Below are 26307 nucleotides of genomic sequence, written 5' to 3'. Positions count from 1 at the left end.
CATACAATGTTGCAGCCGGTATTTTGATGATGTTATCATTCTCAGATGTTCACTTGAAGATGTTCAATATTATGATTTATTGTTCAAAACACTGCCATATATTAGGCTATAAAAAAGCTAAAAAAAAAAAAATAACGTAATCGACTTACATCAGAACTGACTTAGGACAGAGTTGTTAGAATGGAACTGTCATAAGTCGGGGACTACCTGTATTTTACTTCTACTTTTCATTAGGAAATTCATATTTAAAGTTTCATTTTTATTTGCTGCTAGTAAATCTTTAGGAACCATCAAGCCACAGTATTTTTTTTTTTTTGAGTGCTCAGTATTCAATGGTGAGACAAAAGAAGGATAAAACATGGGGCATGTTCCCACAAATGACCTTTCAGTCTCATTGAAGAGTTAGGATATGATCCATACAGGTAAAAATATTAGCATAAAAGGCACATTTATACTTTTTTAATAAGAAACTACAACAAATATTAAATCATTTTGAGAACAAAAAAATATAATCATACCACCTTGGCACAACCATTTTCTTCTTACATATTTCTTTCTTGCCATATGCAGTCATGGAGCCCCGGTGGCACAGTGGTTAGAAGGTCAGGCTGCTAACCAAAAAGTCAGCAGTTCAAAACCACCAGCCGCTTCTGGGAAACCCTATGGGGCAGTTCTACTCTGTCCCATAGGGTAACTATGAGTTGGAATCAACTCAGTGGCAACGGGTTTGGTTTTTTGATTTTATATGCGGCCATAAGCAAGAAAGCAATTTGCAAAAACAGTATGCTTTAACTCTGCCATTATGACCTCACAGTTTGGTCTTCATTCCTCATGTGGTGTGGAAAAGTGGTACATAATGTGCTTGAAAGTTTATGAACACATTTTCACCTTTTAAAAAATTTTTATCACTATAACAGTTAAGAAACAGACTATCTTTTTATGTTTGTCACTATGTCATTTAGGTCTCAGCTAAAATGTCACCTTTCCGAGAAACTTTAGTTGACAACCCAGCATAATGTAGCCTTCTAACCAGTCACTATCACAGTATATTGTTTAATTTTCTTCAAAGCCCTATTTGCTACATGATTTTTTTCTTCATTTTTTTGTTGTGTGCCCTCTTCTAGCCTACATTAGAAAGGAAGCTGTGTTAAGAGCAGGAATCTTACCTGCTTTCACAGCTATATCATCAGTGCCTAGAACAGTAGCTACCCTGTAGTTGGAACTCTCTCAATACTTGTAATTGAATTAATGAAATACAAACTATTAGCCTTTTGTCTCATTCATAATTTATGTTGCTTGTAGAAAAAAAACACCAAATAAAACTTCCAATGGCTAAAATTTGTTATAAATGAAAAATTGACTAAAGAATCAATCTTTCTGGTAACATTGAAAATTCAAAAATGAATCTGAGAAGAGAGAGACTTTGTTGAAATAATTAATGCAAATAAAAGAGATGATGGCTAAAACAGCATATGGCAAAATTTGCTATTGACTTAAAAAAGACAGAAGAGTCGAATCTTCTAAACAAAATCTATCTGTTTAAAATTGATTCTGGACAATTAGACTTTGAGTTAAGGGTCATAAAAAAAGTAGAAATAAGGGTCAAAAAAGAAAACTTGTAATAGCAGAAGATACAATTGGTAAAGTTTGATATGTTTGAAAAATCCTGATGGATAAATCAAATCTTTGTCATAAAATTTATAAGAGCCGCTTCTGAGAAAAATAATTTCCTTTAAATTAAAATTAAAAAAATGGGAAACTATTTAAGTGGTTTATATAGAAAAATTGATCAAATAATAAAATTGGCTTAATATAGTTTAATTCAGAAAATTCTTTCTTGGCAATGATGATATAATTCTGATTAAAATGACCACATTTATACATATGGAATCAATATACTCTTATGGTCAAAATGGTAGAATAACAAATTCCTGAAATCTGCCCATGTGTACAGCTATGGAGCAACATAAATACTAAAACACTAAGTTGAGAAGCACAACCAACCATAAAATAGACCAGTGTATAATGTACTAGGAATAAGAAAAAAAATCACTGTAGAATTGTCAGGAGAGGCTCTCAGAAAGCTGGCAGCCACTAACCAGTTGGACAGCCTTGGGCAAGTTACTGAGCAACTCTGGGTCTTGGAAATATTGAACAATAGTTTAAGCTACAAATTTAGACTAAAGTCAATCACAGAGAGCTGACCAAAGATGATGTGTGTTACTAAGGATAAGGGTGGAAATAGGGAATAATAGACCATAATGAGTTAACCTTTAGGGGTTACCATTATTTAGAGGATAAGATGACAAACCACTGGAAAAATAGGCAAAGAAGGGATAAAGAAATTACTGGAGACTAGAATGGTACAATGTGAGGGGGCAATAAAGTGATGTTTTCAAACAACTTGAGCCTATTTGAAAGCAGACAATCAAATACTATTGAGAGAATGATTAAAGACCAAAAGAAAGCTCTTAAATTTGGCTGGAAGACCAATTGTGAAATGGAGACAATGCTTTTGGGACATCACTGGTACCACCAAGGAGGTGGCCACTGAGGCCAAGAGGATACCAGGAACCTGAAGAAGAGGCTTCTTGGTCAGAGCTTTTTAGTTTCCTGTTGACAATAACTGAACTTGAGGAAATAGGGTGGATTTACTGGCTCATGTGTTCAAAGGCAGGGATGCGGAGATTTCAGAAATGTCCATAGCCAGGCACTGGGTTACTGCTGGGACTCTACTTCCTTGTTCCATCTCTGCTTCTCTTTGAGTATTGACTTTATTCTCTCCTAACGTAGACCAGCTTTTTACATTTGATAGAGAAGATTGTGACTGGTAGCTCTCATACCTGAGCTTTGCCATGAAAGAAGCTTCCTGAGTTGCAATGTTAAAAATCCTAGGGCAGGACTTACTAGCTAACCACTGTCACCAAGGTGGTAGGACCATGTAAGAAGACACAAATGGATAAGTAAGACATTCTCCAAAAGAAAGGAGATTACTGATTCCAGAACCAAAAGAAGAGGTATGGGAAAGTCAAAACAATATGGCCACTAAGTGATTCCCAAACAAAACCAAACCCAATGCCATTGAGTCGATTCCGACTCATAGCAACCCTATAGGACAGAGTAGAACTGCCTCATAGAGTTTCCAAGGAGCGCCGCGGATTCGAACCGCCAACCCTTTGGTTAGCAGCCGTAGCACTTAACCACTATGCCACCAGGGTTTCCACTAAGTGATTAGGAAATGCAAATTCTTTTTAAGATTAAAAAGTAAAGAACATATCTAAAGGCAGAGAGGAAAAGGTGAAGATGAGAGGGAGAAGAAAAAAATGAAGGAAACAGATGAAAGAAGGTAAAAACACCAAAACAGATTCCCACCCAGTGAGAAATTAACCTGAATGGGGCCTTATAATCACAAGTGGATTGGCAGTATTCTTTCTCTACTCAATTTTAGTTTTTTCCTGATATCTACAATTTTCTACCCTTTCAGTTTGGTGACCCATTAACTAATGTCTCCTGCTTCACATCTCAGTCTAGAGTTTATTTTCTCTCATTCTGATTTGGCCTTTCATGCAGACTTCTCTGTCCTTAATGGTTCCTTTGGCTCCTTCCATCTGGGAAATGCTAAAATCTTCTTCCTCCCCAGCTTGGGACTGAGAAGTCTGAGCAAAGTTCAGTTGGGTCTCTCAAGACCCAGAAAGGAAGAGGCTCAGGAGCGCAGAAGGAGAATTCAGATTTGGTAAAGAAGGGGGGTGGGTATCTTTCTCTTAGATGAACTAGAAGGAAGAAACAAATGGATAATTTTCTGCAAAGACAGATTTGAAGAGGGAAAGAGACAGATTTGAGTAAAGGAAAAGGTAAATGAGAAACTTCATTTGGGGTGGTCTTAATCTGTTCAGAAAAGCAGAAGTCAAGGCCATTTACTGCTAGGAAGGATGAGAAATGTAGGTGCTTAAGGATGTATTAGTTTCCTGTGTCTGCCACAACAAATTGCCACAAACTGGGTGGCTTAAAAAAACAGAAATTTATTCTCTCATAGTTCTAGAAGGCATAAATCCAAAATCAAGGTATCAAAAGGGCTGAAGACTCTAGGGGAGAATCTTCCCTTGCTTTTCCAGCTTTTGGTGACTGTTGGCATTCCTTGGCTTCCTTGGCCTATCACCCCAGTCTTTGCTTCTGTGGTCACATAACCTTCTCCTCTGCGTGTATGTGCGTGTAATCTTCCTGTCTCAATATTATAAGGATACTCGTCATTGAATTTAGGGCTCATCTGGACTATCCAGGATTATTTCACCTCAAGAGTCTTAATTTAATTACATCTGCAAGGACCCTTTTTTCCAAATAATGTAATATTCACAAGTTCCAGGGATTAGTGTAAACATATTTTAGGGGCTACAATCCAAACTACTACAAGGGGAGAGAAAAGGTACAAATTAACTGATACAGCCAGGCACCCTTAGAGCATGGAACAGAAGAATAAATATGATTACTGAAAAGAGATGATGGCCAAGTCAGAGTGGGACACATGAATTTTTCATTGGCCAAGACTGCTTTTGATAGCCTGGCAGCAAGAGCAGAATAAGCAGGCAGTGGGGGTAACACAGAATAAGGTGTTTATAGGCGGGCTTAGCAGAGGGTTGAGGAGATGAAAGTCCTGCCCTTTCCCACTTCCAGCTGCAGGACCTAAGATGCCTTCTAACCTGAGTGAAATAATTTATGTTAAATCACCTTGGAAACTGTAAAGCATTAGACAAAATAAGGAGGTATAATTTTTATTTGTTCCCTTTATTCCTTCTTATACTTTATTCTTATATCCTAGAGATATTTTTACTATCCAACTCTACAGTCCTTCCTATCCTCTTCCAAATCCCCCATAAATAAAACTTTAAATAAAATCTCTATTCCAGTAGCCCAAACTGTTTTTTTTACCCGTGAATGATGGCTGTGATGACCACAGGACCAGAATAAAGCAGTCAGTGATAAATACTCCCAGCCTCTCCTGGCTCTCCAGTACCCTGCTGGCAGCGTGTCTGTATCACTAGGTTCTACAGAAAGGTGTTGAGAATTTTCATTTATTGGTGGGACCAGAGATAGCTCAAAAACCAACCTTCTTGGTCATATTTCTAGGGAAACACCCAATAGTTCTACCTCATCCTAGAAGGCTTGCTGGGGAAGTGAAAAAAGGACAGGTTACTTCACAAGCCGCTAGATCTGTGATTTTTAAAGTTCATTTTTCCCCTTTATCTTTTCCTGTCTTTTTTTTTTTTTTAGAGCAGCAGAGCTCCCTTCAAACAAAAATTTATATCGAACAGATAAAAGTGAACCTGCTGTGGTGGAGGTGGGGGAGGAACTAAGAAATGCCTCCCATTCTTCCCTCCCAGCCCCTAACGTCTTCCCCACAGGCACCTAATATGGCGGCCTCTGAGTATTTCTGAAGAACAATTTCTAAACAGCTGCACTAGACAAGTATGGAATAGGCTTCTGAGTGCTGAGGAAAGCAACAGCCCTCCTGGTCTAAGGAAATTAAATGTCTTGCTCATGGAGAGTCTGATTCAGGCTAACCCACCATAAATTAACTTTATTACTTAAATAGCAGAATCACAAAACATTTACTTTGTAAGCGGCTTTAGACAACACCAAACCAGTTCTCTTCTTTTGGGTCTGTTCTGGAAATATTCAGCAATAATCAGCTCAAGTTCAACTGCTCCTTCCAACAGGAAAGGATGTGTGACTTCTTTCCTTCTCTCCTTGAACACTGGCAAGAACAACAATAAAAAAAATACCTGATGTAGAAGTTTCCAGGATAAATCACTCTATTTTCATTAGTGTTGACATCTTGCTACTTTTGAGAATGCTTACAGCTCCAATTAAGGCCTCTGATGAAAGGGTAAGTGTCAAGCCAGGCTCCATGTGACACTAATGACCCCTCCTCCATCAAGCTACTTTCTGAAGATCATCCTTGTCGTTTTTATCCCCCGTCTTCCAAGATTTTTTTTTTTAACCAAACTTCTTTCTTCTAATCTAAGGACATTTTTTTTTTCTTTAAGCCTATTTATTTCTTAGCCATCTGACATGCCCAAGATAGCATGACCCTCACAAGGTCTGTCTTTACTGCACTGCAATTGGCAATTCTCTCTGCTTGAATAAACTTGCACACATTAAAAGTTTTAAGAGAAGAGTGAGGATTACAAGTATGTGTTCATAGGGCAGGCCTCCGAAATGAGCCAAATGTAAAGGTATTTGGCAGAGGAAGAACAGTTCACTAACTTGAAATTACAGATGAACAACCAACAGAGTTACATTTAAATACCATTATCTGAGAGAGGCATTCACTAAAGTCACTTAATACGAATGAACAAATATTTATCAGCATCGCCTATGCTGAAGAAAGTGTGCTAGACTCTTGGTTATGGGGGAAGTGGGAACTGGAATACAAAAATAAGAGAATTTCTTTTCTCAAGGAGATGACCACATAACTAGAGGGGATTAGTCGATGAGCTTTGATGTAATACAAGAGAGACTTTGAAAAGTGAGAAATTGATTATGAATGAGGAGAAAGGTTGCTATTAGTGAGAATAGAAAGAGGAAAAGATATTCAAGACATGTAGCAGAGGCAAAATATATATTAAACTGGCTACACGGAGTGAGGGAGAGAGATAAGTCAAAAATAGTATTGTGGTTTCAAGATTAGTGGGAGAATACCAAAAAACCAACCCAGTTGCCATCAAGTCAATTTTGACTTGTGGAGACCCCATGAGTATCAGAGTAGAACTATGTTCCATAGACTTTTTAATGGCTGATTTCTTGAAAGTAGATCATCAGGTCTTTCTTCCCAGGCACCCCTGGATGGATTCAAACTGCCAACCATTTGCATCACCCAGGGACTCAAGTGGGAGAACAGAGTGCCATCATCAGAAAATGAAAGTAAGGGTGGCAATGAAATATGTTTTGCTTTGATTCAAAAATTTCAGGTGCTAGCAGATTCATGTAGGTGCAGATACTGATAATCAGGAAACTGGAAGGATGGGTCTTCAGTTTACCCTAAAAGAGAGGAAGTGGATGAGCTTCTTAAGAAAACAAGAATAGAGACAGAAAAGGGAAGCGTAAAAATCACTGGGGGAGAAGAAAGTTTCAAAAGCAAACAGTGGCCAACGCTGTCCAAAGTTGCAAACAGGTTGAGAAGGATAAGGGTGAAGATGTTGGAGCTGGTAACTGGTAGGCCATTGGGGAATTTTATGAGAGTTGTTTCAAGAGGATAGTGCGTTTTCTTTACCTCTTTGCCCCCACTAACTCATAATTTCTGCTACCTCATCACTTCAGTTTACAATGACCATGATTTGGCCTCATGGCTTCTCTTTATGCAACCTGTCAATTCTCTTTGCTAAATGATGCCTATTTCCTGAGGAAATTCCAGTTCAAATTCTCAAAAGAAAGAATTCAATAGCTCCAGAGTTCATCTTGGTTGTGTGCAGGCGTCACAAGTTGCTGGCAGACTCATGGATTACTGCCCTTGAGTCAGGTGCCTCTTCTGATCCAATTGTCTGTAGCCAGAAGAATGGGATTCATCACAAATGTAGGAATGTTCTTTCAGCAGGAACTGAGGTGAGGTCAGCACAAAAACTGATATGTTTAATGTATTATGTTCACAACTAACTCTCTGTGTCTGTGTATAAAGAGTCAAACTCTAAGTGGTGCACATTTGGGTCAAAGCTTCCCCACCCCATTTTTGGATTATGTTAAACTCTGACGCTCTCTAAATGAGTTCACTTCCATTTTCAAATTTTAAGCAATCATATTTTCAACTTATATATTGTATTTCTTAATAATATTATGACCAAGACTTTTACTGGCATTAATTTTTCAGTGTAGTTTGTTGTTTAAAATAATGTAATCATCAAAATATTGTTATACTACTCTAAGCTTGATACATCAGTGTTTTCTTTCATTGTGTTAAATGTATACTTGTAAATAAAATAGCTGCAAACCTTGGGGGGAAAAAAACCTTGGAATTTTATACAGTACTTACTAGGGGAGAAAAGTTCTTTTCACTCCAGCATCTAATTAGTTCACAGGTCAGTATTAGTAAAACCTTGGATTTGCATAGCACTTTAAACTTTTCAAAGTGCCTTTGTAAATTGTTATTCTAAGGGATTTCCAGAGACAGGAGAGTATGTATGCAAACACATACTCTACAAATGTAAATACTTATATTTATAAGCCTTACTTTATGTAAATGAATTGATAAAAAATGTCTGATGACTATGTCTAAATAATGCCCTGTAACAAATTGCCATAGTTGTAAGTGCTTAATAAAACAATAAAATCTATTAACTTCCCTAGCACTTCTGTAGCTGAGTGACAGCTATTATTAGTTTGGAGGCAAAATAATTTGCCTCTCCAAGTGCCATTGTTACTACAGAATTTATATTAGACTATAAGGATCCATGTTTCTTCCTCTGGATTTGGTGCCTAGAGCTGGTGCTGAAGTGGGAGGAAATCCCAGGCAGAGGCAGAACAAATCAATCCAGTTAAAAGAATGGTAGCAACCAGAGCTTCAAATCATTCCACTTTGAACCCCTGCTGTGAATTTTCATTTTTAAAAAGTTCCGCAGCAATGCTAATGCTGCTGGTTAGGGACTAATTCTGAGATGCAGTATTAGAGTAGTGTTCTCAAAATTTATTATACATAAGAATCACCTGGGGATCTTGTTAAAATGTAGATACTAATTTAGTATATCTGGGGTGGATTGGGGGTGGAAATGCAAATTCTCAGCAGGAGTTCAAACTGGAATGAACTCGTTTGAAGCTCTAGTAATGACCAACAACAACAGGTCTTCTAAAGTTCCCATTAGCAATGAGAAAACTGAGGTACTGTGAATTAGTTGAAGTCATACCACTATTTATGGTCAGCAGCTGGACAAAAATACAGATCTCATGTCTCTCAGTCAAGTACTCTTACCAAGTCACCATCATTTAATAAGTATTGTGATATTAGAGGATGGAGCAAGGAAAATGGAGGGTAAGAAGTATTTTAATTCACCCTGGTCTTCTTCCCTTTATGAAATGGCACCAATCTCCACCCATAAACTTTCTGGAAAATGTTTTCTTATATCTTTTCCTACCACCCTTCCCCAACAACATTCAGTAAATCACCAAATTCTGTCAACTTACCTCCAAAATATATTGTGGCTACATTCTCTCTTCCTCCCTTCACTGTAACCACCTTAATCTAAGCCACCATTATCTCTTGCTTAGATCACTGTAAAAGCTTCCCAACTGGCTCCCTTCTTCTATTTCAGCCCACCTACAGTCCATTCTTAACGAAGTGGCCAGAATAATTTTTTTTGAAACCATGTAGGATATATGCTTGCCCACCAACATTTTCTGCCTCTCAAGTTCATTGGGAAGCTGCTTTCCCACTGATAATGCATGCTGCAGCAAAGTAGGGACCTTTATGACAGTTTGAAACTGAAAAAAACTGGCATGTGCCACAAATTAATGTTTCTACAGGGTCTTGTATGAGGTGTGTGCATTTTTAGTAAGAAAAATAGAAATTTTGATAAATTTTGGGGGGACACATATGTCCCAGTGGACTCAGGAGGGACTGTGGGAGTAGAATTAGTGGGACACTGTATGTCTGTCTGGACTCTAAATGTAGGCTTGTGTGAAGGGAGAAGAAAAAAAAAAAGCTATACTACATACCAAAAATTCAACAGCACTCAATGATTCAGCATGCTTCCATTAATGAAAACACATGGTATCAACAAAAAATTCAAAGCAGAAAATAATTGGGTCTTGAAAGGGTTTAACGAAAATCATATCTTGTCATTCCCCTTCATTAAATTCTTAACTAACTTCTATTTTCATTTAGATTAAAATCTAAACACTGAATTTGGGCTCTGCATGATCTTGGCAAATTCACCAAGATCACTCATTTTCCCCCTCATTGACGACTTTGGGCACACTGGCTTTCTGATAGTTCCTAGGATGTGCCAGGCCTATCCTGCTGTAGGATCATTATGCAGGCTCTTCCATCTGCCTGAATTGCTCTTCCTCATCTCTTTGCCTTTCTGGCTTTTTTTTCAACCTTCAAATCTCATACTCATGGCATGGCTATTCCATGAAAAGCCAATCCTCATCCTTTCCTACCCCCCAGTTATTCTCTACTACCATCACTCTGTTTCCTTCCTAGAGCTCATCACAATCTGTATTTATTTTGTTTATGTATATAGTTATTTATTATCTGTCTTCCTCATTGCAATATAACTTCCATGAGAGAGAATTCTCATTTGTATTATTCAGCACTGTAGCCTCAGGGCTGATTCCAGTGCCCAGCATCAAGGTCACCCTGTCAATTTTACCTCTAAAATGCATCTTAAATACATTCTCCCTCCCCTGTCTCCACTATCCCTATCCTAGTCCAAGCCCCCATTACCCCTCCCTTGGACTAATTCAATAGCCTCTCAAATGGTCTTCCTGTTTCGTCTCTAGCACAACTCTAAATAAACATTTGTTGATGGAATACACAAGCATATCATTGTAGGAATAACAGTAATATCTAAAAGAGATGGAAATCCAGACCCTGTAGGAAAATCACTTGGCTTTTTCCAAGCACTGAAAGAACATCAAACAATTTTCAACAGCTTTCACTACTGGTGTGGTAGAATGAGGCATTTTAATCAAGCTCAGGCACAGCACAGTTGAAGAGCAGCACAGAGAACAGAGAGCATTCTATTTTTCTATCTCTGGGTTGCTATTCTAGTCATATACACAGACTTCCTAGACTCCGAGTGAAGAGGTGTGAGGAAAAAAACAAAACAAAACTCAGTATCTTAACCACGACAACCACAATAATAATAATTTAAAAGACCTACATAATCCCAACCCTGATCTTGACCACCTAAGAATAAACTCATCAGGAGACTTCTCTATAATGTCTGTACCTGGCGTGAGGTTGTACATCTCAGACAGAAAATAGGAGCACTGTTAATTAAAGAGAAAGCTCAACAGTTTTCTAATAATCATTGCACCTTTCAACTATGAATAAGAGGATTGTACTTTCCAATACCATTTCCCCATTGTCAGAACGAGAAACAGCTTCTTAGCTGTGAGGTGAGAGGACAGCTGAAATAGAACAGAGGGAGTGTGCCAGGGTGCCATTTTAATCATGTGGGGCCAATTGTGCAGTCTTAACTCCAATCTCACCAATTTCAAGAAACCCCAGGCACAATCCGTGATATACTTTCACACACAAAGTGAAGCTGTGTGTACATATGGAATGTGGCAGCTGTTTGTGTTGAGCTGTGGGGGCTTAAAACTGGTGCGGCTAGGGCAAGAACCACCTGCTTCTTGCCTCATTTAAAGATACTTGGAGGGAAAAATCATCCTGAGGTGACAGAAATAATTATATAAGTTTGTTAGAACTGACAAAAAAATGCATTTGATTGGCACAAAGTAAATAAGGCTGCCCTCTTCTAAGCTGGCACTGGGCTATTGCTCCAGGTTAAAAATTCGACAGATACTGTAATGAATGTTAGCATCACCTTGACAACACCATCCTCTTCTCTGTTCCTCACCACCTCCCAAGTTAATTCAACATGTTTTTGTGACGTAGCCTCTGGACATCCTGAGGTAGCATTCTAGAAATCACCAGTTATTTCTATTTTGGATCTCTCCCCATCCTCTTACTTAGATTTGTAGGCTGGCGTTGACCTGAAATCCATCCCAGTAGTGAAACTTCAGAGCTTAATCCACTAAGTCAGTCTGGCTTTGAGCCCCAGAGAAAATGGGATTTCTATAAAATGTTCACTTTAAAGAGAGATTTGCTCCCTTCACAGCTCCTTTTCTGCGTCACACACCATTAACTCACAAAACTCTGGCTATCGTCTGAGGCAGAGACTTGAGCTGGTTATGCAGAAAGGGGCCAGCTCCTGCATTTACTATGTCTCTTAATGAGGCTCCATTGGATTCACATGTGCTGTGGTTCTCTGCCTTGGTATCTAGACCACAAAACATTCCCCTTCATTTGCTCACTTGCCTCCCCTAAGTAGCATAATTTGACACAGTGACAAAATCATGGAGGCTCCATTGTGACTCCCCACCATTTTTCCGTGTTACAAAGGAGAGGTACGTGTTGAATCAGGAGTCCATTGAGAGTCTATGGCGTTGGCCCAAATCTCAAAAAAAATTTCAGAAGCACCACTGATTTGACATTGATGGACCCCTTTCTCATCAGTTTGGGAGTTTATTTTCCTTTGACTACCTCCTCGCATTCATTGTCCACCACCCTCTGTCCTCTTCTGTGCCCCAGCAGGCTGACCCCTTGAGGACTGCATCACCCAAGCTCCCTTGCCAATTGGCTTCTGCTTAGAGGAAGCCCTGGCAGGAGGTCAGAGACAGAATGAGAGAGGGCTCAGGGTAGTTCTTCATTCATTCCTTCCCAGCTTTGGTGCCCGGTTTCTTGGACTAGCTGTGTCTCTTCACAACCAAAATTACACACCAGCTCTCACTTGCTTCTTGCCCCACTTTCCCCTCCCCTTGCGCCTTCGGTCCTAGGGGTACCTTACCTATAATCTCTGGGTGCTTCATCCAAAGGCCTAACGGGAGAATAGTAGGGTGAGGAGGTAGGTAGGGAGCATGCTCTGGGTGTTGTGTGCATGCCTTGGGAGCCACTTGTGGTGGGGCGCCAATTAACAGTTCCTATTTATTGGCCATCATAGTTCCATCACCAGCTGTGAGCCATCATTCAGCAATTTAATATTAATTGCCCTGTGTGCGATTTTCTGTAGTTAGGCTCCTGGCTTCATCATCCTTCGTCTGCCCCTTAATTCTGCCCACATCTATGGAAATAAATGCCCCCATGAAGTCCTCTCGATTTGAACCATCTGCATGATGCAGGTAGGACTACTTCTCCCTGGGGAAAGGCCCAGCCCTGCCTCAGGAACTCTGGTTTTAACACCAAGAGAAGACTGTATCGTGCAACTCTTCCTACAGGTCTGGTTCTGCCCTTGTGCCTTAGCCCTAATAAATATTTTCTCCATTCTTCTGAGATCATGCCATGGCCCCGTTCTGCTAACTAAATATGTCTCTTGTGATCTTAGATCTAATTCCTGGCCTGGACACCCTGTCTGATATCTCAGACCTTCTAGAGCTTGAATCCTACTTTCCTCTTGATAAGTCCTCTTGTCCCAAATCCTGGCACCTGAATCCCAGGCAAGAATCTGCTGACTGCTAAAAACTTACTTCTAAGTCTGCTTACCCAGTTAGATATCAAGATAATACCTTCTTTTTGTCTCCCTTCTGCTGTGTTTTATTACTATTGATTGTAAATCCATAAAGACGTGGATTGCCAGGACAACCACCTATTGTTTTTGCCATATTTTCTTGATAGCATATGCTACTTCACTGGGCTTCCAACCTCAGATCCACCTCCTAAGACCAGGAGTCCCATGAGTGTCATCTTGCTTAAGTTTACCTGCACATCTCTAAAGACAACTGCTTACCAGGACAGCTATCTTTTTTTTTTCTTTTCCCATATTTTCCAGATATCATGTTTTACCTGCTGTTTGATCAGCCAGTGACAGCTCACTGCAATCTAATCAATCAATGACCGGTCACTTCACTGAACTCACATCTGAGCACCAACCAATCAGTGACAGTTCTACATTTTGGAGAGTCAACCAACCAGTAGTGCACTTTCTCCAGTGACAGTTCTGAAACCTAGCCATTCAACAAGTCTGAACACACTTTTAAAGTTGATGTCAATCAACTACTGTCTCTATAACCAACATCATTTAGAGGCAATCCCTCCCAAACCCTACCTAAAATCACCAGACTTCTTTGCCCAGAGAGACTGTATCTAACCATTACAGCCCTTTCTTAAGGAATTAATTCAGCTCTTTGCTTCTGTTATTGAATGTTGGTGCCTTCCTTTGACAATACAAAATAAAACCTTTTAAGAAACTTAAGGACAGAAGGAAACTTCCTTGGCTTGATAAAAGAAATTTACCACACTTAATGGCCAATAATGACAATTCCAATATTTATTCTATGTTTCTTTGTCTTATTATCCCAGTATTATCTTTTACATTGTAGAACAGTAGCAGGTTGCCTGCCATCACCACTGTCTTAGTTATCTGGTGCTGCTACAACAGAATACCACAAGTGCACGACTTTAACAAAGAGAAATGTATTCTCTCACAGTCTAGGAAGCTAGATGTCCCAAATCAGGGTGCCAGCTCCAGGGGAAGGCTTTCTGTCTCTTTCGGCTCTGGGGGAAGGTCCTTGTCATCAATCTTCCCCTGGTCTAGGAGCTTCTCAGAGCAAAGATCTCAGGTCCACAGGACACATTTTCTTTCTGTTTCTTCATTCTTGGTGGTCGGAGGTCTGTCTCCTCTCTGCTCAATTCTCTCTTTTATATCTCAAAAGAGACTGAGTCAAGATACACCTAATCTTGTAGATTGAGTCCTGCTTTATTAACATAGCTGCTTCTGATCCTGCCTTATTAACATCACAGAGTTTAGGATTTACAGCACATAGGCTAATTACATCAGATCACAAAATGGTAGACGACCACACAATACAGGGAATCATGGCCTAGCCAAGTTGACAGACATTTTGGGGGACACAATTCAATCCATAACAACCACTACTGTTCTACAATGTAAAAGGTAATACTGGGGCAATAAGACAAAGAAATATGGACTAAATATTGGAATTGTCATTATTCACCAAGAAATGATTCAAAAGAATAAACTTACTGCTAGAACCAAAGAGAAAGTTCAGTAAAGTGGTTAGAAACAACCTCAAGAAAACACTAACAACCTTAATAATAATTGTTAACCTTCATTGAATGCTGGACACTATTCTAAGTGCCTTACAGGTTTTCTCTAATTTAATACTCATGGTAACCCTATGAAGTGAGTACCATTATCCTCCTTATTTAAAAGGGGAGCATACAGTTTTTATGTGGTAAAACTAAGGTTTGAACTCAGGTGTTATGGATTAAATGGTGTCCTCTCAAAAGATATGTTGAAGTCCTAACCTCTACTGCCTGTGACCATGACCCTGTTTGGAAATTAGGTTTTTTTTGAAAATGTTACCAGTTAAAATGAGGTTATACAGGAGACAGGTAGGTCTGAGGAGTCACTGGGTTGCTCAGCTGGTTAAGTGCTGAGCTACTGACTGAAAGATTGGCACTTTGAATCTACCCAGCAGCATCACAAAAGAAAGGCCTGGCAACCTAATTCCAAAAATTCAGCTAACGAAGACCTTCGGGAGCACAGTTCTACTCTGACGTGCATGTGGTTGCTATGAGTCAGAATGAACTGGATAGCAACTGGTTTGGTTTTTCTAGTTTAGGGTGGACCCTACTCCAATCTGAGTGTTGTCCTTATAAAAGAACAGACATAGAGAGAGGGAGAAAACGGCCCTGTGAAGATGCGTCTATAGGCCAACCACCACCTGGGGCGATCAGACACTGAGAGAGACAAGAAAAGATGCTCCCCTAGAACCTTCAGAGAGACCATGGCTGGATGACACCTTGAACTTGGACTACTAGCTTCCAGAACTGTGAGACAAATTCCTCTCTTAAAAAATAATCACTTCATGGTATTTTGTTACGGCAGCCTGAGGAAACTAATACAAACTGATATCAGAAATCATGCTCTTGAACACAGGTGCAGTGGTCTGCAAGATTTTTATTCATGGGTATAATAAGTAAAAAGGATTGATCAAGCACCTCCAATATATGTTTTTGAATTATATGCACATTATAAAACAAAAGAAATTTTTACAGGAAGAGATAAAGATGAACTAAATTATATTTTCAAATAAATTTTATTTTATGAGTGGCCAAAAAGTGTCCCTGTTTGCCCTCACTGAATTAGGAAAATTAATGTGCTTGAATGTACTTCTTTTGGTTTTTTTAAGTATAGTTTGACACTTCTTATCAGACTGTCAGTTTGATGTATCACTAAATTCAGTTTATTTTCATACAGAGAGTTACACCTGTGAGAATGATTGGATTGGAGAAGCTTATAAAGGCACACTTTTTATTTTTACATAATATTTGGGTAATAACACATGTAGCACAAGCGGTTTGCAATAGGCTGCTAACATAAAGGTTGGTGGTTTGAACTCACCTAGTGGTTCCGTAGAAGAAAGGTCTGGCAAACTGCTTCTGTAAAGATTAAAGCCCAGAAAACCCTGTGGAACAGTTACACTCTGTAACACATGGACTCACCATGAGTCAGAATTGACTTGATGACATTTTTTCTTTTTTAATTTGGGTGTTTGAAAAATAAAAGTGTATTTATTTATTACTGATGTCATTTAAAAAAAAAAAAAAAAACCCTTAGTGGATTCCTGTAGGTTTTTGCATAAAGACATTCTTACATAATCTGGACCTTGACTGCCTTTTCCATCTTCCACTCCTCTGACTCTGCTTTCTATCCGCAGTGACTTTTCTTCTGTCCCTCCAACAGGCAATGCCCCTCTCACCCTGCCCCCTAGTTTCAAGGACTTCATATATGCTCTTTTCTCTACCTGGAAGCTTTTTCTCCCCAACACCCACAATTCCCCCCTGACTCTTCCCTATACCCCAGATATGTCACTTCTCCAGGAAAGCCTTCCTGGGCCCACCAATAGGAAACAGGCCCCTGTTGTATGTCCTCGTGGCTCCCTTCACTTACCACAGATCATAGTTATACATCTGTGTGGGTGATTATTTGATGAATATGTGTCTCCCAGAAGTTCTGTCAGGCAAGAACCATCTGTTTTGCTCAGCACTGTGTCTTCAGACTCTAGCATAGTGCTTGGGCATATGGTAGATTTTCAATACATATTTGATAACTATGATGCCAGTCCGGATATGGGAGGGTTAACAAAACATTCCTAAATGAGCTCACCTCCCATGATACCTGAAGCAGCATTTACAGACTCTCCCACTCTCCTGGATTTTGGCAGGCTAGGGTGCCACCTCCAATGCTGGCTCCTTCCTACTCCCTGTCCATGAGATTGAAGTGGCTAGATGACAACTGACTTCAGCAGCCTGGGTCTTAGACCTGTGAAAGGAAGCACTGGTGGAGTGTGCCTTGAAGAAATTTATGAGTGTCTTAAAGAAATATAATCGCTCAATAGCTGCTGTCTTAGTTTGGTTCTCCCTGAAAGTGGAGCCCAAGACAAGGACTTGGGTGAATGTAGTTTATTTGGGAGGTGATTACAAGAAATAGGAGCAAGGGAATAGGGAGTATGAAGCAGGGAAGAAGGAAAAGACGATTTGAAGGTGCATTATGAAGACTGTCTCTGTACATAATGGGGGCTCCATTTGGCTGGACTTCCGGCAAGCATGAAGAATGCCTCCCAGAATTATCCATCAAAGGCGAGGAGACTTGGACATTCACTCACACAAGCTCCCATCCCTCCTTGGTTGAGAGGTACCTCTGGGGCGTTAATCCCCCTGCACTTTCAGGCTGCATAACTTCTCAGACATGAATCTGAGGGCCATCCACAGATGCTCAACATGATAGTAATGGCAGTGGCAGTGAACAAGTGGCTCTGATTTGTAATTGCAACCCAGCCACCAGGAAGAAAACTTCTAGGGTGGCACATTTCGCACCATAATAATCAGAAATTCGGAACAGGAAATGCAGACACTAGATGAAAACACTCTGTGATGATGATCATGGCTTTGCTCAAGTTGACAATTTTAAGTTTGAGATGCTGATAACTACGAAGCTGGCTAACCTGTAATTCTTACCCAGATGCATTGATTTCAGTTCTACCAGGAGCCTCTTGACTTCTCTTTCCTCCTGTATCATGGAGAGTGACAAGTCACAAGTGTCCCAGTGAACAAGGTCAAGAGGAACAAAGAGAGGACATTTCCTGCTCAGACTTCGTATCCTTCGTGTGCGATTGCATGCTGCTGGATGACGGCTACTGCCAAAAGGAGCGCAAGCGCCCAGCTGAACGTTAAGAATTACACAACTTGTAAGGTGCAGGAACATCCTATATAGCTCACATCTGTAGCTCTTTTCTTCCCTGGCTCCCTTAATCTCCCGCACACCCTACCGCTCCCTTTGCTTTCTGATTGCAAAGGCAACAGAACTGTCAGTTTTAAACATCTACTGATGATGCTTCCAGACCCTTCCTCTTCAATCTGTGGCTATCACCACCCTCATCCCCCACCTCATGCCCTCTTCCCCCTTCAAAAAAACTTTTTAGCCCCCGTGGGACCGTGAATCCTTCAGAAAACAGGTTTGTAACCTCTTTGCGTTTGCAAGCAACTTCCTGAGATCTCCTTCACTCTCTTGTGCTACTTATTTGAGAAGTATTAAAAATCACCAACCCATTCCCACCCCTCTGGTGATTGATTTACCTCAGTCTTTTCTGCAAGCTCAAAGTACTCTTCCTTCAGGCCACAGCATTTGATAAAGAAATGAATCTTGCAGATTATTAATTCCCTGGGCTGAGATTTTGTTTAATAACTATTCTGTCAATGATAGATCTGAAGAGGTAGGGTGTGTGTATGTGTGTGAGAGAGAGACAGAGAGAGAGACAGAGACAGAGAGTGGTGGGAGAGTGGGGGCGGGGGAGCAAGAAGAGGATAAATTGATTGTGGCCTAGAAATTTGGCAGGCTGGCTTTACAAAGCCCCTCTTTTTCCAGAGCTGGAGTGCCTACCAGTGTGACAAATCACTGTTTTCTGCCCCCTCCCCTGCCCCCCGCCCTCACTATCTGATCAGGATCACCCCCGTCAATCACAGCACAGGATTTGGGAAATATTTCCTTCTTGACATTCCAGAGAACAATCCAGTGCTGAGGGAAAAAAAAACATTATAAAATAAATGGAAAAGCATCAATCAGCCGGGTAATGTATTCTACTTGTTGGAGGCAAAGGACGTTTTTATTTAAATGGGACTGAAGGCAGAGAGGTTTGATTTTTTACTAAGATACCAAAACAGAGCAGGGAAGTATTTGTATCTAAGCTGTTACCTTTCCCCTCTAGATGGTAGTTTTATGAAGTGAGGTACACCAGTTGTCAATGAGGCAGACATCATATGGTGGCCAGTCAGCTACTAGTCCAACTGCAGTGTGATTTGGATAAAAGTGCAAAAGCCATTTCATTGCCAGCACTTACTCTCTCTTTTGCCCTCTTATTTCCTCTCTCTCATCTTCCTGGATTGGAAAGAAATGATCAAATCACAAAAGAGGAAATCTCTCTCCCTTTTGGAATGTACCCTACCCCTACCAGCCTCAGCCAGGGTTTTTAGAGAGTGATAGGAAAGTTTTCATATCAGAGACGAAGCCTGCCTGGTTTTAAAACCCTTGCAGGGGGTGGGGGTGGGGGGTGTAGTTGAGGGTTAAAACGGATAAACTCCACAGAAGGGGACAGGTCCTACCATGACCTAGACCTGTTCAACAAGCTTCTGAAACATTTATCAGCCTGCACCTCCCCTTCCCCCTCCCTCTCTCCAAGTGTCTACCCTCCTACCCTCCTCCTGTCCCCAAAGATAAAGACACAGACATGTTTGTATGACTCATAGGTCCATGAACTTAATCCAGAGGGTAAATAACTCACCAAATGAATGAGATATGTCATTTCCAGGCTATAAAAATAATTCACTGCCTCACCTTTTCCTAATGGGGCCTCATGGCCGGGTCTTCATGCAGCTGCAGTCCAGGCCTCTGCATCCCATCATTCACTGGGCTGGGCTGGGCGGAAGTTTCAGCTCTGCTCCTGCCATTTGGCTGAGGAGGAACGGTTTGAGCTGCTGGGAATGACATTTGCCTTCTACTGGATTTTGAAAAAATATAGAAATATTTCCTTCCTTTTGCAATACCCTAAAATGACCTAGCTGGGACATTTTTTTTTTTTTTCTCCTCATGAATTGATAGCAAAATGCAGATCTACTACAGTTTCTGTAATTTTTATTTATTTTACTTATTTCTTAAAGGACTGAAATTCCATGACAGGAAATTTATTATATATTAACCAGAAATGGTTCTAGGTAAAGTAATAAAGAAAGCAAAATTGATTGTCAGCTGCTTTTTCCCTGTCTTTTTCACCTTCCATTCTGCCACCTCCTTACATCCAGGCCCAGGATCACCACTGCACACGTACACACACACACATACACTCACAAACACCTGGTTCACCCCCAGTCCAGTTCACTGGATACTGCTCCCATAAAATGGTCCCGTTTTTACACATCACTGAGGTCTGCCCTCCTTTATTTGCTCCTTTTTCACTCATCAAAAGTCATCTTCAGCTCCTCTCTTAGATCTGCTTTCTAACCCCAGATCAGGGAATATTCTGTCTTCAAGTATCTGAAATCCATCCAGGCTCCAACTCCAATGCCCTAGTATTGTTAAGCTCCCCCCTCAACAACTTCCTCCATTCTTGACTCATCGGTTTTTCAGATTAAAAAGAGAAAATTATTGTTATTTTTACATCTATTTATTTTTTCCAACCAGACTCTAAGCTCCACCAAAGATAAAACTTATGTCTACAGTCACACTGGGCATACACCCATCCACATCCACACACACATATACATACTCCATCCAAAAATGTTTCATTGCACAGAGCCAGTGTGCAGTAAATGTTTGCTACTGAATTTTGGGAATTTCACATCCTGTGAAAGCCCTTGGAAAAAGATATCTGGAGTCAGATAAGACTTTGAAATCACACCAACAAAAGGGAGGGGGCGTTAACATTCGGCAACCCCCCTACCCATTCTGGTGCTTGGTATTCTTGCATGTTAAATGGCGATAATAAGGCCCAATGCTGGGCCGGTGTGGGAATGAAATAGGATGGAGTGTGTAAGGAGGCTGGGAGAGTGGCTGGCACATGGTCAGCACTCAACAAAACACGGTTAATAGAAGGAACATCATTTTGGCTTCTTTCTCCTTAGGAATCAGCCTTGCTACCAACTCAGAGGTTATGTTCAATGTTCACCAGGCTATTGAAGTTCAGTGATTACCAGCATGTGTTTTGTTTGGGCTCACTTCCTCGTTCCATGGCTCCTCCAAACCGTCCCCACACTTCACATTTTCAGCATGGCTCTCAGATCATGTTCTCCCTTCTCCCCACTCCTCCTTTTCTTCTTTCCTAATGTCGCTTTTGGAAGCAGCCACACCAGCACAGTCCCAAGACACAGAGGAAAAATCAAATATTTGAAAACCCTTCATTCATGACATGAGTCCAAAGGGTACCAAACAAGCTGTCAGGGGGCCACCCCTCCATTAAATGCAGTTGCCATAAAAGCACCTATGCCTGGTAACCATCTCCCTAGCAACAGAGTTCCTGATGGCCAATGAACACTCCTTTCAGAGCTCTAGCAGAGTTTTTGTTTTCAAAGCATGTCTGCTTCTTCTAGTTTGATTAATCAACAGCACCTCTCTTAGTGTGTGTTTAAGTGAAATAATACAGTACTGCTCAGTTACAGTTGAATGACAGAGGGGTTTCATGAATCTCAAGAAGAAAAGGCAAAAAAAAAAAAAACTACAATGGATTTTGTTGAAAAGGAAAAACTTAAAAACCTCTCTTTGCCTCACTGCCTGGGTTCTCGTAAGCAACCTTGTTTAGAAAAATGGTTCAGTGAATCATGAAACATTCCCCCCTATCTCACGAAGAAATTGGGGGTAGTCCAATCCTTTCAGTTTTTTTTTTTTTTCTTTTTAGAATTCATGAAAGCCCACAGCTATATCCATGCTTGGCTCACACAAGAAATAGCATAGTGCTACATGATCATTCCACAGTGACCCATAAAAGTCTGTTGTTTGAGACTGTGGACTCTGACAACAATTTTGGACTGTACCTTTTGTTCTCTGGTAAAAAAAAAATAAACCTGTAGTCAAGTCGATTGCGACTTATTGTAACCCTGTAGGACAGAGTAAAACTGCCCCATAGAGTTTCCAAGAAGCACCTGGTAGATTCAAACTGCTGACCTTATGCTTACCAGCTGTAGCACTTAACCACTAAGCCACCAGGATTTCCCTGCTTTCTGGTACGGAAGGTTAAAATGTGTTTTGGAAGATCCTTTCCTCAGGTTAAGAATTTTTTTTTTTTTTTTTTTGCTCTCTCCTTTGCAATCCTTTTCTCAGACTTAGAAAGTGCTTATGACTAGGTTACCAGGAATTTGTGTCTCCTCTCTCCTCTCATGTTGGGACCATCATCCGCACTCGATTAAGATATTTAAAGCAAGCAGAGACACTCCATTAAATGTATCATCCGTTAGTTTCTGGCTGACTTTCTCCTCTGAACCTCTAAACACTTTGGAAAGGGTAAAATAAGAAGGTGGAACTCAGTTCTGTCACGTATTCAGTTTTAAATACTTAAATGATAATTCTTGACTTTTAAGTCAAAATGGTCATTTATTTTCTGGCAAGGAAGAATACAAAAGAAGCCAACTGCTTGATTTTTTTATGTTATTAACTTACTGCAAATCCATTTGCTTTTGTTTTGTACATGTTCATTTTAAAGGTAATTCATAGAATGGATTAACAAATCCACATTTTCTTCTGGGCTTAATAAAGGATATTTAATTGGGGTAGGGGTCGGGGCTATATTAACAAGCAGGTCTTGAAAGTCACCACCAGGTGGCAGAACAACACAATATGAAAAAGGAATTACATTCGGGGCAGGGGGTGGGGGCAACTCCCAGCCTCTCTCTGTTAATGGCTTGATTTTCCACTTACAAGCAAGAAAATGCCATGGAAACTTTTGTTTTCCTCTTTGAGTGAAGGGGGAAAGGAAAGGGGGACACACAAAGCCTCCTTCTACTGTGTGTTGTGTGTTGCCCCATAACCACATCTGGACATTATAAATCATGCATTATTGGAACCCAGCACTTTTTGATCTTAGTGACAGCCCCATTCTAAGCAGAAGGGAACCAGCATGTTCTGTTTAGCTTAAAAACAACTAAAAATCACAAGTAAAGGGAGAAAAGAAAACCATTTTTAACGGAGGGGTAAACATCAGTGGGGTTTATTTGGACGGCCAATTCTGGGCAAGTAACTTTAGAACCCAGCAGGTTCCTGGTCCCAGCTGCCGGTTAATACTTACACTGTAACTTGTTCTGTTTCCACTGCAGAGACATAAACTGCATCAGAGTTTTACAGGAAAACTCCCTCTCTGCTCTCAGCTTCTTCCCCTGACACCTTTGCCTCAAAGTAATTGCCTTTTATTATTATTACGTTTTAATATGCTCAATTGCTTAATATTCCATGGAACCCACTTAGAAAAGGTGCAGTATTGCTGCAACCGTCTTCATTCTGAAGAATGAAATCCCTTCTGGGTGTGTGAGCTGCTGTGTTCTAGCTCAGTTGAGTCTGATGCCTCACTCTGTCCACCTCTCACATTCCCAAGCTCATGGATCTCCATGCAAAGTACTTTTAGACCAATTGCACTAGGACCTGTCTAATCTCATTAGATTTCTCATTTTCTGCATAATATTGCCATGGTGCTGTGCACCAGTGCCCCAGATTAGTGGCTTGTCAGAATGGTGCCCCACTAATGAGCTAATCCAAATAACGCTCAAATCCCAAATCAGATTTAAGATGATCCAGTCCGGGTGGAATTAGGAAGCGAGGAACACTGGCCAAAGGAACAAGCTTGCGTTTTTCTTTGTTTTGCCTTAAAATAAAATAGGAAGAGTGCTGTCAAACTGCAGATTTTTTTCCCCCTTTGCACAACATTAAACCTCCATTACACAAATGGGAATAATAAACAGAAAAGAGTACATCTGTATGGATTGGTATAAATTTACCTTGGAGAATAGAAAACACACACACACGCACGCACAAATATGCAGGCTTAACATATTGAGCAGATCTATGTCCTTCACAGCTTCTAGTTTGCCTGACTTTTCCTGCGAGTTTGGCCTTAAGACCTTGCAGATTTTAAATCTGATACATTTCAGTGGTGACCTTAGGATGTAGGGTTAGGTCAAAAAAAATGTTTTAAAGCTTATTTGTTTCCTTATTTTCCCTCAGGGTAAAACTGGACTCCTGGAATCCCAAAATGTATAATAGCAAAGCTAAGGTCAGGACCTTAAAAAAAGAAACTAGGAATACAAAATGCAATCAGAATCATTTTGGTTTCAGGTGTTCTTGAAAATGAGGCTTTGGCCTAAAAATGGATTCTTAAAATTGTGTCTTATTTCTCTACTTTTCCAATCTTTTTGAAAATGAAAGAGATCACTTCTGTTGAAAAAAAGCTAGGGTTTTTATGATGAACAACAATTAGGCCAACACACAGCAACAGGAGAATAAGCCGTCTTCCCTTCTCCATGGTGCATCAACTCATGTGTCATCCAGACTACAGCTTCATGAATGAAGCAGAAAGAACATGGTTGACTTTATGAGTTAAGTTCCGCAAAGCAGATCAGTTTGCAGTTGTGTTTAGACACGCAGATCACGCTGATTTAATATGGAAATTGTAGCCTCTGAATAAAATATGGACTACTCTGTCACTTTGACTTTGATATTGGTCCTCAGTGCTTCATAATCGGTGTCTACTAGCCCATTCCTTCAATGCCTTCGATGTTTTTTAATGAAGCACCAATGAAATGCCTCAGGTTTAATCATTTCTCCTCACATTTTGCACTTCCATTTTGTTATTATGCATTTAATTTTACAATCGCTAGACTTTTCAGATTACAAACTACCAAAAAATATTCTGTTTTCCAGTTTTATGCTTATGGAATATTACTCTTTTGCAATTTACATGAGCTTTCATTCACTGATTTCAAACTTGACCATGTCATACCGGAGCCAATTGATATCGAGTCAATTCTGACTCAAGATGAGCCCGTGCATGCAGAGTAGAACTGCACTCTATAGGGTTTTTAATGCTGTCAACTTTCAGAAGCAGGTCACCAGGCCTTTCTTCTGAGGCATCTCTGGGTGACTTTAAACTTTCAACTTTTCAGTTAGTTGTTGAGCACTTAACTGTTTGTGCCACCCAGGGACTGTGTCACATATAGTTACAAATACCAAAAGACTACCTGGTTATGCAAGAGATGGCACCTGCCACTCCCATTCTTTCACAGCTCTTTCCTTTCTTTATTACCATATTCTGAAACGTACAGAATTGTACTTGTTGCTGTGCGTTAGGTAGGTGAATAGCCACTCCCTGGACTCTCATCAGTTGGGTGATCATTAAAGGAGACTGATTATTTTACTACTTGATAACAGATGGAAAGAGCACCAAGAAAAATGAAAAAGATATGTTTCCACGAAGACCTGGCCTAAATGTTTATGGCAGCTTTTTTCATAATAACTCCAAACTGGAAACAACCCAAATGTCCATCAACTGGTGAATGGGTGAACAAATTGTGGTATAGTCATAGAATGGAATACTACTCAGGAGTCAAAAGGAATGACGCCCAGGAACATACAAAAACGTAGAAGAATTTCAAAAGGATTATACTAACAGAAAAAGGCCAGACTGTAAAAGCTATACACTGTGTGTTTTCATTTATATGAAATTCTAGAAAAAGCAACCCCACAATGATTGAAATCAAATCAGAGGTTTTCTGGGGCCATGGAGGGGGAGTGGAGAAGGGGGTCGACTGCAAAGGAGCAGGAAGGTGAGAACATCCTATAACTTAATTGTAGTGGTAATTACACAAAGGTATACGTTTGTTAAAACTCATCAAATTATACATTTAAAATATATGAATTTTATTGCATATAAATTACACCTCAACCACAAAAAAATTTTTTTAATTCCTTTTGGAGGGATACGTTTTCATATTTTGTATTAAAACTGCCATAAAAGGCAAATAGAATAGCCAGAATAAGCTGTTTTGTCCCTATTTCCCCATGTCACATAAGCTTTTTTGTTGTAGTTGAATTTGAAGAAAACCAGAATGATGTACTGTAATTCTAAATTCAAATTGGTATAGACAATACCACCATATTTTGTCACTCCCCCACAGCCTTCCTAACTTTCCCTACCCGATGCATAAGGCCTGTGAACCTGCTCGTATTATTAGATGTTGGCTACTCAACCATCTAAGCTTCTTTGGTTAACAGCACCAGTGGTGCCCACCTCACACCCTCCTAACCAGATCCTAATAACGAGAGTAACCGCAGTCCACCTCCTGGACTTCTCCCAGGATAAGGGCGCAAATTGATGACCATTTTTCTTTGTGAATGATGACACAGGCGCATTGCCTCACCCCTGGAAGAAAGCCGCCCCTGCCAATCCTTTAAAACAGCCAGGAGAGAAATGAGAGGCCTGCTGTAGTCTCGCTGCTTCCCTGCTGACTCTAATTACCCAGTCGGGAATTTTACAATCCCTCCT

Source organism: Loxodonta africana, chromosome 6 (assembly GCF_030014295.1).
Source record: "Loxodonta africana isolate mLoxAfr1 chromosome 6, mLoxAfr1.hap2, whole genome shotgun sequence".
Classification (NCBI taxonomy): domain Eukaryota; kingdom Metazoa; phylum Chordata; class Mammalia; order Proboscidea; family Elephantidae; genus Loxodonta; species Loxodonta africana.
Note: the sequence above shows the minus strand (reverse complement) of the source record.